Genomic DNA, 13,770 nt, shown 5'->3' on the forward strand with positions numbered 1-13,770 from the left:
AAAGGTGGGTTGGCTCTCAACTCATTGGAATAAAAGCTCCATTAGCCTCAGTTCATGTAAGGCTTGTGAAGTTGGCCTGGATTCAGGGCCGGCAGAAGGATAAAGAAACCTGACATTCATTCTTCATGTAATTAGAGTTGGTAAAATAAACTGTGTGCATTTCATTAAAGGAATGGATCCATCAGGCCTTGGACAGGGCGGGAATCCTATGCTCACAGCATCAGTCTTTTGTCTCAAATTAAGCCTTAGCTGATAAAAAAAAAAAAGGTTCCCGTGGAGTCATTGGGGAGCATTCCTGTATCCTGCTCCCCATCCCTTCATATCATTTAGTCTCAGAGCCCATATAATTTCTCAGCTGGCTCAAACCCAGCAAACACTACAGCTGCCCTCTTACACATGACACAGGTTCTCCAATTCCCCCCAGAGTCCCTGATAGGATGCTTCCCTCCCTCAGTAGCATGATGTCATTTGCCCGTGTGTATCCAGGAACCCACCCTCAGCCAAGAGGGCGTTGCTTCTCCATGCTTGTCAGTAGCCAGGATGAGATGGCCCTGAGACACCCACATTTTTGACCCATCTTACAACAAGTAGCAACACGAATGAGACCACTGATCAGAAATCAATAGAACAACCTGTGATTATGAAATAAATTCTCTTTGGAAAGTAAACAGCCGCTTCCTAAATTCAAGTTATGGTCCTTAGTTATGTTAGTACCCTTTTCTAAAAATCTAATCCAACCAAACCCAACCCAGCTTTCAAAAAGCCAAGAAGTTCTTTGCAATTCCATTCTGTCTTCTTGGATTACCAGATACCCCAGTCATAGCGAGGGATGGTCTTCCTCTCGGTCATAGTTCTCTCTCCTGCCCTCACTTTGGCTAACGGAAAATCAGTACCCATCTCCTCGATGGTACTCTGTGCCCTCCTTACCCAGCAAATGCTCTTTTTTCTCATATTTGACCCATAAAACAGAGAGGAAGGTAGGTGGTGAGATAAGGCAGGCTTACGTAACAGACAAGCGAGCTCTCCAGTGGAAGAACATCTCAAGCGAGAGGAGCTGCAGGCAGAGCACAGGGCTGCCAGGATGTAAAGACAGTCTCTGAAGTAGACAGGCTGAGGAAGAGGTGACGGAAGTAGGAGTTGCTTTGTCTGGAGACACCAGCCAGCAGCCTGGCAGGTTCCCTTATCGGGCACTGGCCGGCCTCTGGGGGACTGGAGCTGCGCCGTCGTGCCCAAGCGTGGCAGACGGGGCAGACAGCCAAGCCTCCAGTGTCAGCTTGTGAGAGGGCTTCTCTGATGACACGAGCTGTGAAACATGCTGGTCACCATTTCTGGGGGTCTTTAAGTTGAGGAGAGGCAGGGGCGCCTGGGTGGCTCAGTCAGTGAAGCGTCTGCCTTCGGCTCAGGTCCTGCTCCCAGGGTCCTGGGATAGAGCCCCAAGTCAGGCTCCCTGTTCAGTGGGGAGCCTCTTTCTCCCTCTCCCTCTGCCTGTCACTTCCCCTGCTTGTGCACGCACGCTCTCTGACAAATAAATAAATAAAATCTTTTTAAAAATATTTTTTAAAAGATGAGGAGAGGCAATCATCTATCCATTACGGAGCTAGCCTGGATGAATTCTTAGCAGTGTCCCTAATTCTAGAAAGCTATGGAACTCTAGGCATTATATTCAGAGCAGAGTGCAGCTCGAGAGCAGGTTTGGGGTGGGGGACGGTGGTGCTAGCAGGAACCTGGCTCAGCAGGTCAATCCAGCCCGGGTCCCCTCCGGTTTAAACATGTTCTGAGCGGCTGGTACATTTCCCCATAGTCCTGGGGGGTCTATTTTGTGGTGTTTTCTCTTTCATTATCCCTTTGATGGTGGACTGTGTGTGTATGTGTACATGTGCGTTTCTTTGGCCATGTGTGTCCTGGGAAGGTTTCCAGAGATATTTCCATGAGTAGAGAAGCTTCAGCAGAATCAGGGAGGGGACAGAGATGGGTTTGGGGGTTGGGAGGGGGTCTGTCCGTGCCTGTGCCTTCTCTTCTCCATGAACTCAGCTATTTGGCATCCATGACGTCTCTCCCATTAAGCTCACTGGAGGGTTTGGGGGCAGCTCCTCTTCCCTGCTGTTCTTTGTATACCCTCCTCCCTCTCTCTGTGCTCACCCCCTTCTATTTTCTGCTCTCCTTTTCCCCTCTGGTTTCTTTAATTTCAATGAGTTTATTGGCATGACGAATGTTGCCAAAGCCAATAGCACTGAGTCTCAGTGTCTGGGGATGGATTTCACAGTGGGAAGGGGGTGACCGGGGCCTCGGACCACATTCCCACTGTGGGTTTCTGCTTCAGTCTGAGGTGGTGGCAGGCTGCCAGCGACCTTGTTCACTTGGGTTTCCAGTCTCAGCTGAACTCACCAGCCTTGTCTCCAGACAGGGAGAAAGTTCTTATTATGGCAGAGGTCATGTCTGGAGCCTCGGTTCTGGGAGGGGTGGGGGCTTCAAGCTTATGTTTTCAAGAAGCAGTTTAATAAACAAGTCCCACACTGTCCCCTACAAACAGTGCTGTTAAAACTCCAGCCTCCCACTGACACTGCAAATCCACAGGCTGGGGCCAGGGTGACAAAGACCAGCAGGGTTCAGGCCAGGCTTTTGCAGGAGATTAGAAAGGGTCCTTGACAGTCTTCTAAATAAGTGAGAGTCTTACCTTTTTTCATAACCACCCCCACGCCCCAAACACACGCACAAGAAGAACAATTCGGAGAATGAGAGATAGGCAGGAGAAAATGGTTATTGTTACAACTAGAGCCTCAAACATCCATTTCAAGTGAGTTCCAGCTAAGGAAGTCTCCTTCCTAATGAATGAGGCTTATGAGGCTTATCAAGCTCCTATTTTGCGCCCCGCCCTTGGGTACCTCAGCTGATGGAAATTTCTATTTGCAATGAAAATCAACTTTAGAAAACGTCACAGCAAGGGACTTTTTTTCCTGGCTGCCCCAAGATTGATCTGGTCCATAGGATGCCCCAGATCATTGCATTCGGTAATTTCATTCTGCTTATGATCTATTTCTTATACGATCAATATGATAAATGCGATGGAGAGCAAAGTGGGTTACGCCGACGCTGGTGAAGTGAAGAGGAGAGGGGAGCGCTGGGCTGGCGCGCTGTGTGTCTCATGAAGCAGAAAAGCAATTCAGTCAGACTAAAGGCTACAGACAAGGCGGTATATTCTCCCTGATAAATGCAAATGATGTGACTACATTCCCCCCAGCCCAAAGGGGGAGGAGTGGGGGAGGGGCGACAAGCCCTGCTGTCTGGGAGCCCAGCATTCCCTTAGGAACCCACAGGCAGTCTGCACGAGGCAAGCATAGTGGGTGGGGGGAGAGTCAGGGGGCTGGGAAAGAAGAATTAGAATTTGCTTAAATAATCTGGGCTAATGGCAAGCCCCCTTTTCCTGACCCAGCCATGCCTCTGAGCATTGCCAGTTTTAAAACACAGTACAGCAGAACCAGGCATCCGGCAAGCAGAGAACCGCAGGGAAATAGCGGACAGCGCACTGAACCATGAGAGCCCCATCATCTTCTCTGAGCATCAGAGTTCCCTTGGCTACAGGTCTTGTTAGGTAACAATCAGTTTCATCGTCCGCGTTGTTATTTTGTGCCGAGGTCTTCTGTTCTCCTGCGTGAGCTGACGTCTCTAAATGTCCTCAGACAAGCCATTGAATTCTCCGCATCAAAATTTCGTCATGTGTTCCAGGGAATCAATGATATCTCTGCTGTTGCTGGAGAGTGTCTTTATGAAGATGGAATGAAATTACATAGTATGTCATGGGACCAAAGTGTGAGGTATTGGCTGTGGGGCCACTGCGAAGCCTCCAAAATGAGAAAGCAGGGTTATAGCCCTCAGAAAGTTTAGAGATTAATGGGAAAGTGGGTCAAATGCATAATAAAAAGAAGCAAGACAAGTTCACACAGAAGAAAGAGTCCTCACCTAGGAGGGGCAAACTCTGACTTGCAACCAGGGCTCTCCCACTCTCTCATTTCATGATCCCACAGGTTCTTTCCCCACTTTGGGCCTCAGTTTCCCCAAAGGAACATGAGACAGTTGGATAATCTCTAAGGCCACCGAGCCCTGACTTTTTATGATGCTGTGACAAATTGAGGCCTAAGGTGGGTGTAGATGTTCAAGAGTGATGTGAGCTCCAGAAGGAAATCTGACAGAGCTAGAACTTAGAATAGGGAAGGGCAAGCTTCTGCAAAATGGAATGGCAGGGACATTCCAAAGGTGGAAAATCAACTTCACTAAGTCCTCAATATGGGACAAGGACATCCTGATCAAGCGGACAGTTTGAGTAGCTGGAACCTAGAGAAGAATAAGGAGAAAGGTAAAGAGGTATGGAAGGTGCCCTTGGCCTCTGAGCCCTTGTCTGGGGGGAGGAAGGAATGGACCTTGCTGCCAGAATGGGTGAGTTCTTCACGCTAGAGTTGAGAAGAGCCTGGCGCGTTGCCCTCCTCCCTCCCATCTATGTCAAAAAGACCACAGCCTTAAAGATCTTTCTCAGGAGGAGTGCTTTGTCACAACAACGCGCCTAGTGTTTGATCCCTAACAGACACTTTCTTCTCCTACTGCAGCAAGCCTGAGGCGGGCTGGGGAAGGTAAGTGAGGGAGTGTTGTGGCTGGGGCTGTCATGGTAAGATGGATTCCAGCAACTCCGTGTTAGTGATTCTCAGCCCTCCCACACCTCCCTCTGCGTGGAAGTCTGGTCTCTGGAGGGGGGCAAGCAGAAGGTTCCCTCCATTTTCTGATCTAGATGGCAGAAGCTGTGAGGAGATCTTCACCTGAAATGCTGATTAAGTGGCCACTGCTTCGAGGGCAGAGCTGGGAACGGTGATCCATAGGGGCCCGTGTGAAAAGGGTCAGGACAACTCTCTTGAACATTGCCATTTGCAAAGGGACCAGGAGAACTGTGTTCTAATATGTACCGCATCTATCAAAGGTAGATCTTAGATTTTATTCAAGACGACCATTCATTTGTTCATGTGGCCCACTTTCACCTCCTGGGAGAAGGAGCTCCAGAGCGCTAAGGTACCACATCCCTTCTCTCTAACTGAGATGGCTGAGGACCGCCCACGGTCAGATAGAGGGTCATGAGAAGACCCACAGGTCCAGACCAGTGGGGAGGTCTGTGACTTTTCGAAGATGCTGGGGGCCTGGGCAGGAAGCGGGGCCGTCCGTAGCAGGTGTTGAGCCATAGGCAGCAGTTTGCAAATGAGGAAAAGAAGTAAAACTTTAAGAAGTAGAAATGACGTATTTTAATCAAAGCTTCCTCATTTCATCTCCATCCAAATACCTTAACGACGGCCACGTTCCGAAAGGAGCACAGAGTGGCGTCAAGGATCAAAAGGCCTCTCCTCTCTGACCTGCATGAAAGGAGTTGTCTAGACTGACAGCATCAGCTTCCTTATCAGTGGCTGAGGATCACCAGCCAAACAAGCAAACAAACAAACAAACAAACAAACAAACAAACAAAATGTATGGGCTTGCCCTCCCCAAAGTGAGATCTCTCATTCTTTCCCACACTTTCCCCTTCTGAGTTCATTTTCTATTGACTTTACTCAAGCTTCTTTGGGTTCTTGGCCTTGAAGAGTTGTTTGACTTGCTCTGCCAGCAGCCCAGGCTGTTCTTCTTTAGTTGGTAATGAGTTCAATTCACATCAGAAGCCAGAGCTCGCTTCGGAGGCATGCGGGCAAGTCCCAGGCGACACATCTGCAAGGGCCACTGGTCTGAGAATTCCTCTTAAGCCCTCGGACGACTCAGACTTCACTTTCTGCAGAACTCTCCAGACTCTCGATGCTCCAGAATAAGTCCAGAACCAAAAATCAAAGGGAATTTTCCAATGGGAAGACTTCCAAAATCACCAAAGACTTGAATTACCTTTCCATAATTGGGCAAGTCCACCAAATAGCAGAGAAATGATCTCTTTCTTTTTCCTCTGGCTTGCAAATCAAAATACTGTCTGCTCCCAATCCAAGGAATGTCATGAGGCCTATTCCCAACGAGCTCAACCCCAGTAATTAGAAGCAGCCCTGCCTCTCCTTTGGTCTTGGGTATTTTCATCATGGGACTGTTTGAGCCAAGACATACGTTTTGCCAAGGAAAACTTTCCTTTGAAACCTCCATCTTATCCAAACAGAGAGTTGGAATGGACTCTTGGCAGCTCCAAAGATAGTTCTGAGTTATGAAAAATAGGACATATGTGTCAGCCAATCCATGAGATTGTCCCCAGTCTGGAAAAAACAAAAAACACTTTGCGTATGAACCCATCTTTCCTTCTTGTAAACTGATAAAGCCAATGCACCTGTAACAAGCTCAGAGACCTGCTATGTGGCCCACATGCCCAGTTCCTTTATCTGTGACCTCCAAGTCCTTCTACTCAAAGAGGTTTATGAGGCAAAAGAACAATGGGCACTTCAGTGAAAGGGGAGAGCTGGGGTATAGAAGAAATTTGGTTGCCTTCTTCAAGGAAAGACATTTAAATTTCAGCTTTCAGCAAGATTACCGTTTGGGGAAGGTTGGGTCCAACTTGCAATATTGGAAATCACACTACTTGCTGGCATTATTTCCTTGGGGAGCAGAGCAGGTATTCATAAAGGGAATCATGTTGATACCCAGAAGCTGATGAAAACATTTTGCAAACATCGAAACCAATGAGCTTACCTGGAAGACAAGGCATGTGATCGGCACACTGCCTTCCATCGGGGGAGGGGCCACGTGAGGGAGAGATGGGCCCTTATTGAGGACTTCCAGGTTCGGTGAGTTCCCTCCCCCACTGTTGTCTCATCCTGGGTTCCTGGTTTCTCTCGTGGTTGTTTTCATAGCTCCAAGAGGTGAAGTATTGCCATATCACACTCAGGGCAGTCACTTTCGCAGGGACAAAAGCTACTTAGAACCATAGAATCTTGGGCCGCTGGGGGGCTCAGTTGGTTAAGTGTTTGCCTTCAGCTCAGATCATGATCTCAGGTCCTGGGATCGAGCCCCCTTTGGGCTCCCTGCTCAGTCGGGAGTCTGCTTCTCCCTCTGCCTCTCCCCCTGGTTCATGCTCTCTCACTTTCTCAATTAAATAAAATCGTAAAAAAAAAAAAAAAAGGAAAAAAAAAAAAGAACCATAGAATCTCATAATGAGACGCAGCCTTAAAGCTCATTTAAGTCAGATGGCCCATCTCATGCTGGAATGCCCATACAGCACAATACACACCAACAACGAGACGTCACTGCCAAGAACACAGCTCGACATGCAAGACAGCACAGGGTCGCACCCTCCCAAGTGCTAACCCTGTACCAAGGCACATAAACCACTTGGCCAGTTTAAGGGATGACTGGTGGTTAAGATCCTGGGCTTGGAATGCTGGGAGTTCAACTCCTTGAGTCCAAACCCTGACTCCACCCCTTACTCCTAGGTGACCTTGGGCAACTTATCTGACCTGCCTTGCCTCAGTTCCTCATCTGTAAAATAGGGATAAGGATAATACCTAACTTCTTGGATATTTGTGAAATTAAACTAGACTAATAAAGGTAAAGCACCTAGATCCTGCTGTCCCACTGAATCAAACAACAGAGATTCCCTTCATTTAAAAAACACTTTTTATTATAAATAATTCTATGTATATACAAAAGCATAAATATCAGGATAATGAGCCCTCGTGTATCAAGGTAATATAATGAATGCCTCACCTAGCTTCAACAATGATGAACGCATAGTCATTCTTGCTCTATCTACACTCCACCCACCTCACCGCCACCCCAAGTATTTTAAAACAAATTAAATATTTAATCTTAAATTATTTCAGTATATATCTCTGGAAAGGGAGACATTCTGAAAAATTAATAACCATAATGGCATTATCATACTCCCCCCCAGAATATAAAAATAAGGCTATAATACCAAAGTCAATCTTTGTTTTATTGATGTCGCACTGCCTCTGTTTCTGTTCTTCTCTCTCTCTGTTGCAAATTATACGAAAAAAGGTCCACACATTGCAATCAGTTGATATGTCTCTTAAGTCTCTTTTAATTTATAGTTTCCCCTTCAATTCTTTCTTTCTACTATTTTCCCCTTGTTACTTTTTAGTCTGGAGATTAGATCATTTGCTGTATAATGTTTCTGACAGTCTGGATTTTGCTGATTGCATATCATTTAACATGTTCCTCTGTCCCTCTGTATTTCCTGTAAATTGATAGTTAGACCTGCAGGCTTGATTGATTCAGGTTCAATAATTTGACAAAATTACTTCATGGGTCGTGGTATGTATTTCTATGAGGAGGTTCACAGTGTCTGGTTGGTCCTTTTGTTGTGATGTTAGCAATATCAATGATCATTGTCTAGATTTATTAACTCATTGTCAGCTTGCCAAATAAAATACAGGATGTCCAGTTACATTTGAATTTCAGATAAACAACAAATGATTGTTTAGTGTAAGTGTATCCCAAATATATATATACTAAGCAATTATTTGTTGTTCATCTGAAATTTATATTTTACTGGGAAGTCCTACAGTTCATTTGCTAAATCTGGCAACCCTAATTAGGGACTGCAAAATGGTGACATTCTAATTCTATCTGTCCTTCTTCGTTTGTGAGCGGCAATGCTTTTATACAGAGAAACCTCCCCTCATCCGGTTGATAGACCTGAAATACCGACCGTATATGAGAAACAGGATAAATGCTTGATTTTTTCCTTTTATTCAGCAACTTAAAAATAATGAGATAGTTCCTTCAATGACCAAGATCGGTATCATTATAAGCTCACGAATATGAACGTGTTTGTTGTGAATTTTAATCCTTTGCGTTATTACCCATCCTGGTGTGTCTAAGCTATCCCGTCTCTGGTTGGTGAGAGTCTAGTCTAGTCGGATCCTGAGTCCTTCTGGCATGACACCAGTCGTGTTTAATATTTAGCTTGCTTTCTGATATGACAAGATTTTTCGGGCTCATCTTGTATATTTCCAGTGCTTGATCTGTATCAGGCATTTCTTTAAGAAATCTTGTTTCCTTTTAAGAGAAAATGGTATTTAGAAAACATAATCTGGGAGCTAGGGCTGTACCATGCTACTGAATTGTTCATTTCTTTTAAGTCTTTTCCATACAGAGAGCCAGTAAACATGTGTTTTTTTAAACTAATATCTACTGGGATTTCATAACAATATTTCCAAGACAAATGCAGAGCCACAGATATTTCTTGTCCTCAGCGATCTCACATCAGTATGTCCTTTCTCCCATAATAAAAATCCCTGTTCTCAATAACATTCATATAGTTATATATGAATATAATATATTATATATGAATATAGTCCACATAAAACAATGGTACGGGTTCACAAAACCTGCAACCTCAGAATAACAATAGAATGCCACCACCACCAACAAGGCTGCAAAAAATAGCTCCAGGTTTTGTTTCATCTCATAGTTCTTTTTGTACTTAGGGCATGTCCCAGTAAGGATATAAAAAATATACACTTGTTTTAAGTTACTTGAAATACTTTCTTGGTGTGGTTATGCTCCAACTGGATATACATTTAAATTCTCCTTTTTCCCCTTTCATTTTACTTTCTAAATTTTTAGGGATTGCTTTTTTTGTATTTTGTTTTAAGATTATGTAAAAATATTTACATAATTCCAAAGACAAATCTATAAAACATGGTTTATTCGAAGAATTCTAGTGCCCATCCTGGCCTCCTCTATTCCCTCCCTCCTTCTAAAGGCACCACGTTATTTTTACAATCTATCCTTTATTGGTTTATCCTTCTATTATTACTTTAATCTAAACAGATACAAAGATATATCTGTATCCTCCTCATTTTTCAAGATTCTACTCCAATATTATTCCTCCGAGGCCATACCACCGGGAATTGAGTACTCGTCAAATTGATTACAGCCAAAAATATATCCTGTCTGGCAATATACTGGTCTGGTCACACTGATTGTTTAGAACTAGCCTCCATTCTGACTGTTCCCGTCTCTGTTCTAATTGGTTGGTGCCCAAGTTTTACCTAATTACAGCTCATGGCATTCATGTTGCCTCCCTTGGTAGCAAAAGTTGCTAGGATTTCCTAGAAAGCTAAGGTCAGACCAGCCCTTATGCATTTTTTTTATGTCCCATATAGCCACAACCACAATGAAAGTTTGTTGAATTGAATACATAAATCCGTGCTGATTAGCCCTGGATAAGCATCCAAATTACCCATCACGTTTTCAGTACACTTTTAAAAGTACAGGTTGCCAAGTTCTACCCGAGACCCACTGAATCGGAATCTCTAAATGTGATCACCAAGAATGTGGACTACATGATAAACCATGATTCTGTTATACAGCCAGTGTGAGAGCCGTTGACCAACTGCCACTCGGCACAAATGCCCCAGTGGAACACACACCCGCACTTTGCAGGGTCTGTTTCTCGACAGATTCTTCCCTCTGCTGTTGGAGACGGTGCGATTCTCTGTTGGTAAAGCCAAAAGGGAAACGTAGCCAGTCATTGCATTTACCTTGATTTTCTTCGGAGAAAACTTAAAGAAGGATGGAGGGTGGGTTTATGCCTCTGAAAGAGAATGGGTTGCGTCGAAAGGTTAATTACTTTTGAAGGTCACACGGTTTGTCAACACCTAGGATGAAACTGGCTTTGATCTTCCGCCCAGAGCTCTGTCACTATTAGCAAAACAGCAGCTTCCCTTCACCAATCCTAGGATTACCCGAGGGCAGAGATGACACAAAGCTTCTTCTCATCCCTTCCTGGGCACGTCCATCCCCAGGCAGGACTTGGGAGCCGGAAGGGATCTTAGGGATCGAGTCCAGTCCCTAAGGTGAGACAGTTGTGGGTGGCCTCGGAAGGGCAGCTCCCGGTGGCGCTCAGACTGGAATCTGACTTCCCTGCCTTCCTGCTCAGACTGGAATCTGACTTCCCTGCCTTCCTGGCTGATCGGGCTTTTTCCCTCCCCGATTGTATGCCTGTATGCACTGTCATCCGTGCTTGGCTCATCCCCGCTAACAGTCCAAGCTCGGAGGATGCCTTCTGGAATGAACAGAGCTGTCAGAGCGGCGGACACCTAGTTCAGCCACGCCGCCTAGTATCCCATGTCTGCGACTACAAGAAGGCAAGAATCAGACCCTATTCCACTTGTCTGAGCTTCAGTGACAAAAGCCATAGCCAGGCGGGTGTCTAGCGAGGGACAACCAGTGTGAGCTGAGAGGAAGAGGCGATGGGGCTGAGAAAATCCCCGCCTCCTACAATAAGTTTAAATGAGCTCCTCCGTTTGATTTTCCTTGCTCATCCTAGCAGTGAAAAGAGGCAGTGGGTGGGTGGGACGGCCGGGGCAAGGGGTCTCCCAGAAGTAACTGCGCACTTGCTTCCTCCACGTCTGCCTTTTCGCTTTTATCCCCGGGGCTCTCCAGGCCAGAGATGGTCTAATTGGTGTCCTGGAGGAAGGAGATGGCGGCTGAGCTTTAGAGAAACAAGGCTGAGGGATTTCTTCCATTGTGCCGGTCTCCATAATCCTCCCCATTCCCGGTCCCCAGCCCTCAGTCTGAACCAAAGGCAAGAACTGGAGGGGGTCCACTTGGTACATCTGGCTATTTTGGAAAGCTGCAGCGAGGGAGTCATCATGGTAATCGAATGCATCAATTAAACCCAACAGATTCTTTCCAATCACAGGCAGTAGATGCGTGTACACACACACACACACACTCGCACACGCACACACACACAGATACGATCGCCTGTCTCAATGTACACCCAGGGCTCACTCTGGCCTCTCCGGCTTCTATAGCGTGAGGCAAGGCAACAAATGCGTTCAGCCCACAAGAACGAGGTTATGGGGGATGAAGGAAACCAGAGGGGGTGGACAAGTATGCTGGTGAACTTGAATGTGTGCCAGGGAAGGGGGCAGAAGGGCTTTGAAGGCAGGAGTCCTATAGGGACGCTAATCATGAGTCCTTTATTGTGATTATTCTGGGTCTCTTTCTCTCACTGGGATGCACACAAAACTGACGTGGGATGGGAGCCTCCCGGCAGCCCGCCTGCTGCCTTTGGAAAAGAGGTCAGTGGCAAAGAAAAGCTTTCTGCCCAAGGCTTTTGGAGAAATCACTGCTTGCACTGGATTAAGGTTCAAAAGGAAAATTTAGGCTAGAATTTAAGAATCTTTCAGGCTAAAAGTACTGTAAAACTAAAACAGGTGCCAAGAGCATTAGTAATATGTTCTAGGCCTCTTAAAATTTATAAGATGGTAAATGCCTTATCATTAGATGCACTCAAAGAATGACCACCTACTTGGTCAAGACTTTACTTGGAAATAAGTTCTTTGCAGATGGAATCAAGTTAAAACGAGGTCATCCTGGAGTAGCGTGGGCCCACATCCAATGAGCGGTGTCCTTCTAAGCAGGCCACGTGAACACACATGCCCACACCCACACACACACACGCACATGGATGAAGAGAAGACGGCTATGTGAAGACAGGCAGACATTGGCGTGATGCAGCTACAAACTCAGGACTTCCAAGGATTGTGGACATCAGCCAGAAGCTGGAAGAAGGAAGGAAGGCTTTTTCCCTAGAGCCTTCCGGGGGAGCAGGGGGCCCTGCTGACACCTGGACTTCCCACTTGCAGCCCTCTGCACTGGGAAAGAAGAAATTGTTTTAAGTCACCAGCTCATGGTCCCTGGTTCTGGCAACTTCAGGTAACTAACACAGGGTCTAACTGAATAGCCTGGAGGGTCTCTTTTCACTGCAATAGCTTTAGTCTTAAATTTGTGGGGGTTTCTTTGTCGGGAGTTGATATGGCAACATCTTTCTGGACTGATTTCCACACAGTCCTATCATAAGGGAGAAGGAAGCATGGCTGTGAATGAGAAGTAGGGAATTGTGAAAGCCATCGTGGTCCTGTAGACAGAGCACCAACTGGACTCTTTCCTTCTGGAAAGGGTCCGATTTTGTCATAGTATGAAATTCTCTTGCACACGCACTCCCTTGCTCCTCCTCCTCCATGAAAGTGAAAAACAACTGCATACTTTGTGCTTGCTCTGGGGGACAGGAACCAGACCCCAGTCCCCAGGGCTGTTGAGTGGGATTCCTGACTCAGGAGCGCCATTCATTCCCAAACAATTAAGATAATCCAATCAAGACTGCAGACAGCACACACTAATGCCATTAGAGGCAAAATCTCCCAGGGCAGTGGCGGGAGGGGGAATAGGGGCAACAAAGCAGAGTGGGCTCCGTCTCAAGGTCACTGTGTTCTCCTAGACTGAGTTACCTGGGCCAGTGGCTCTGAGGCAGACACCAGTGTCCTTCTGTAGGGAAACCACGGCCAAAAGTAAAGATGGCATATGCTAAAAGGAGATAGAATCATCCAGAAACTTGAAGGACAGCCCATGCATCTCCAGGAACCCTGCATGGGGCGAGAGACTCGAGACTCCAGACGAGACTGAGACTCGGGAGACCTTGCTTTGATCCTGGCTTCTCCATTTATCAGCTGCATCCCCTTGGGCAAAGCACTTAATCTCCTAAATCTCAGTGTTTCATTTGAAAACCAGATGATCACCCAACTTCCTGTCTTTCTTTGCTGTTCTGAGGACCAAAGAGCATCAGGATACAATGCTGCTTGCTTTGCAGAGGAGGACAATGAGGCTACCTGACCCCCCTGCCCCACCAAGGCCACCACCGTGAGTGACAGACAGGGGTGGCAGAGAGCAACTGCCCTGTAAATAGCACGTTTTCTTGTGCCAGACACTGTGGTTTACAAGACTCTCCATTGACTCTCA

This window comes from Ursus arctos, unplaced genomic scaffold (assembly GCF_023065955.2).
Source record: "Ursus arctos isolate Adak ecotype North America unplaced genomic scaffold, UrsArc2.0 scaffold_2, whole genome shotgun sequence".
NCBI lineage: Eukaryota > Metazoa > Chordata > Mammalia > Carnivora > Ursidae > Ursus > Ursus arctos.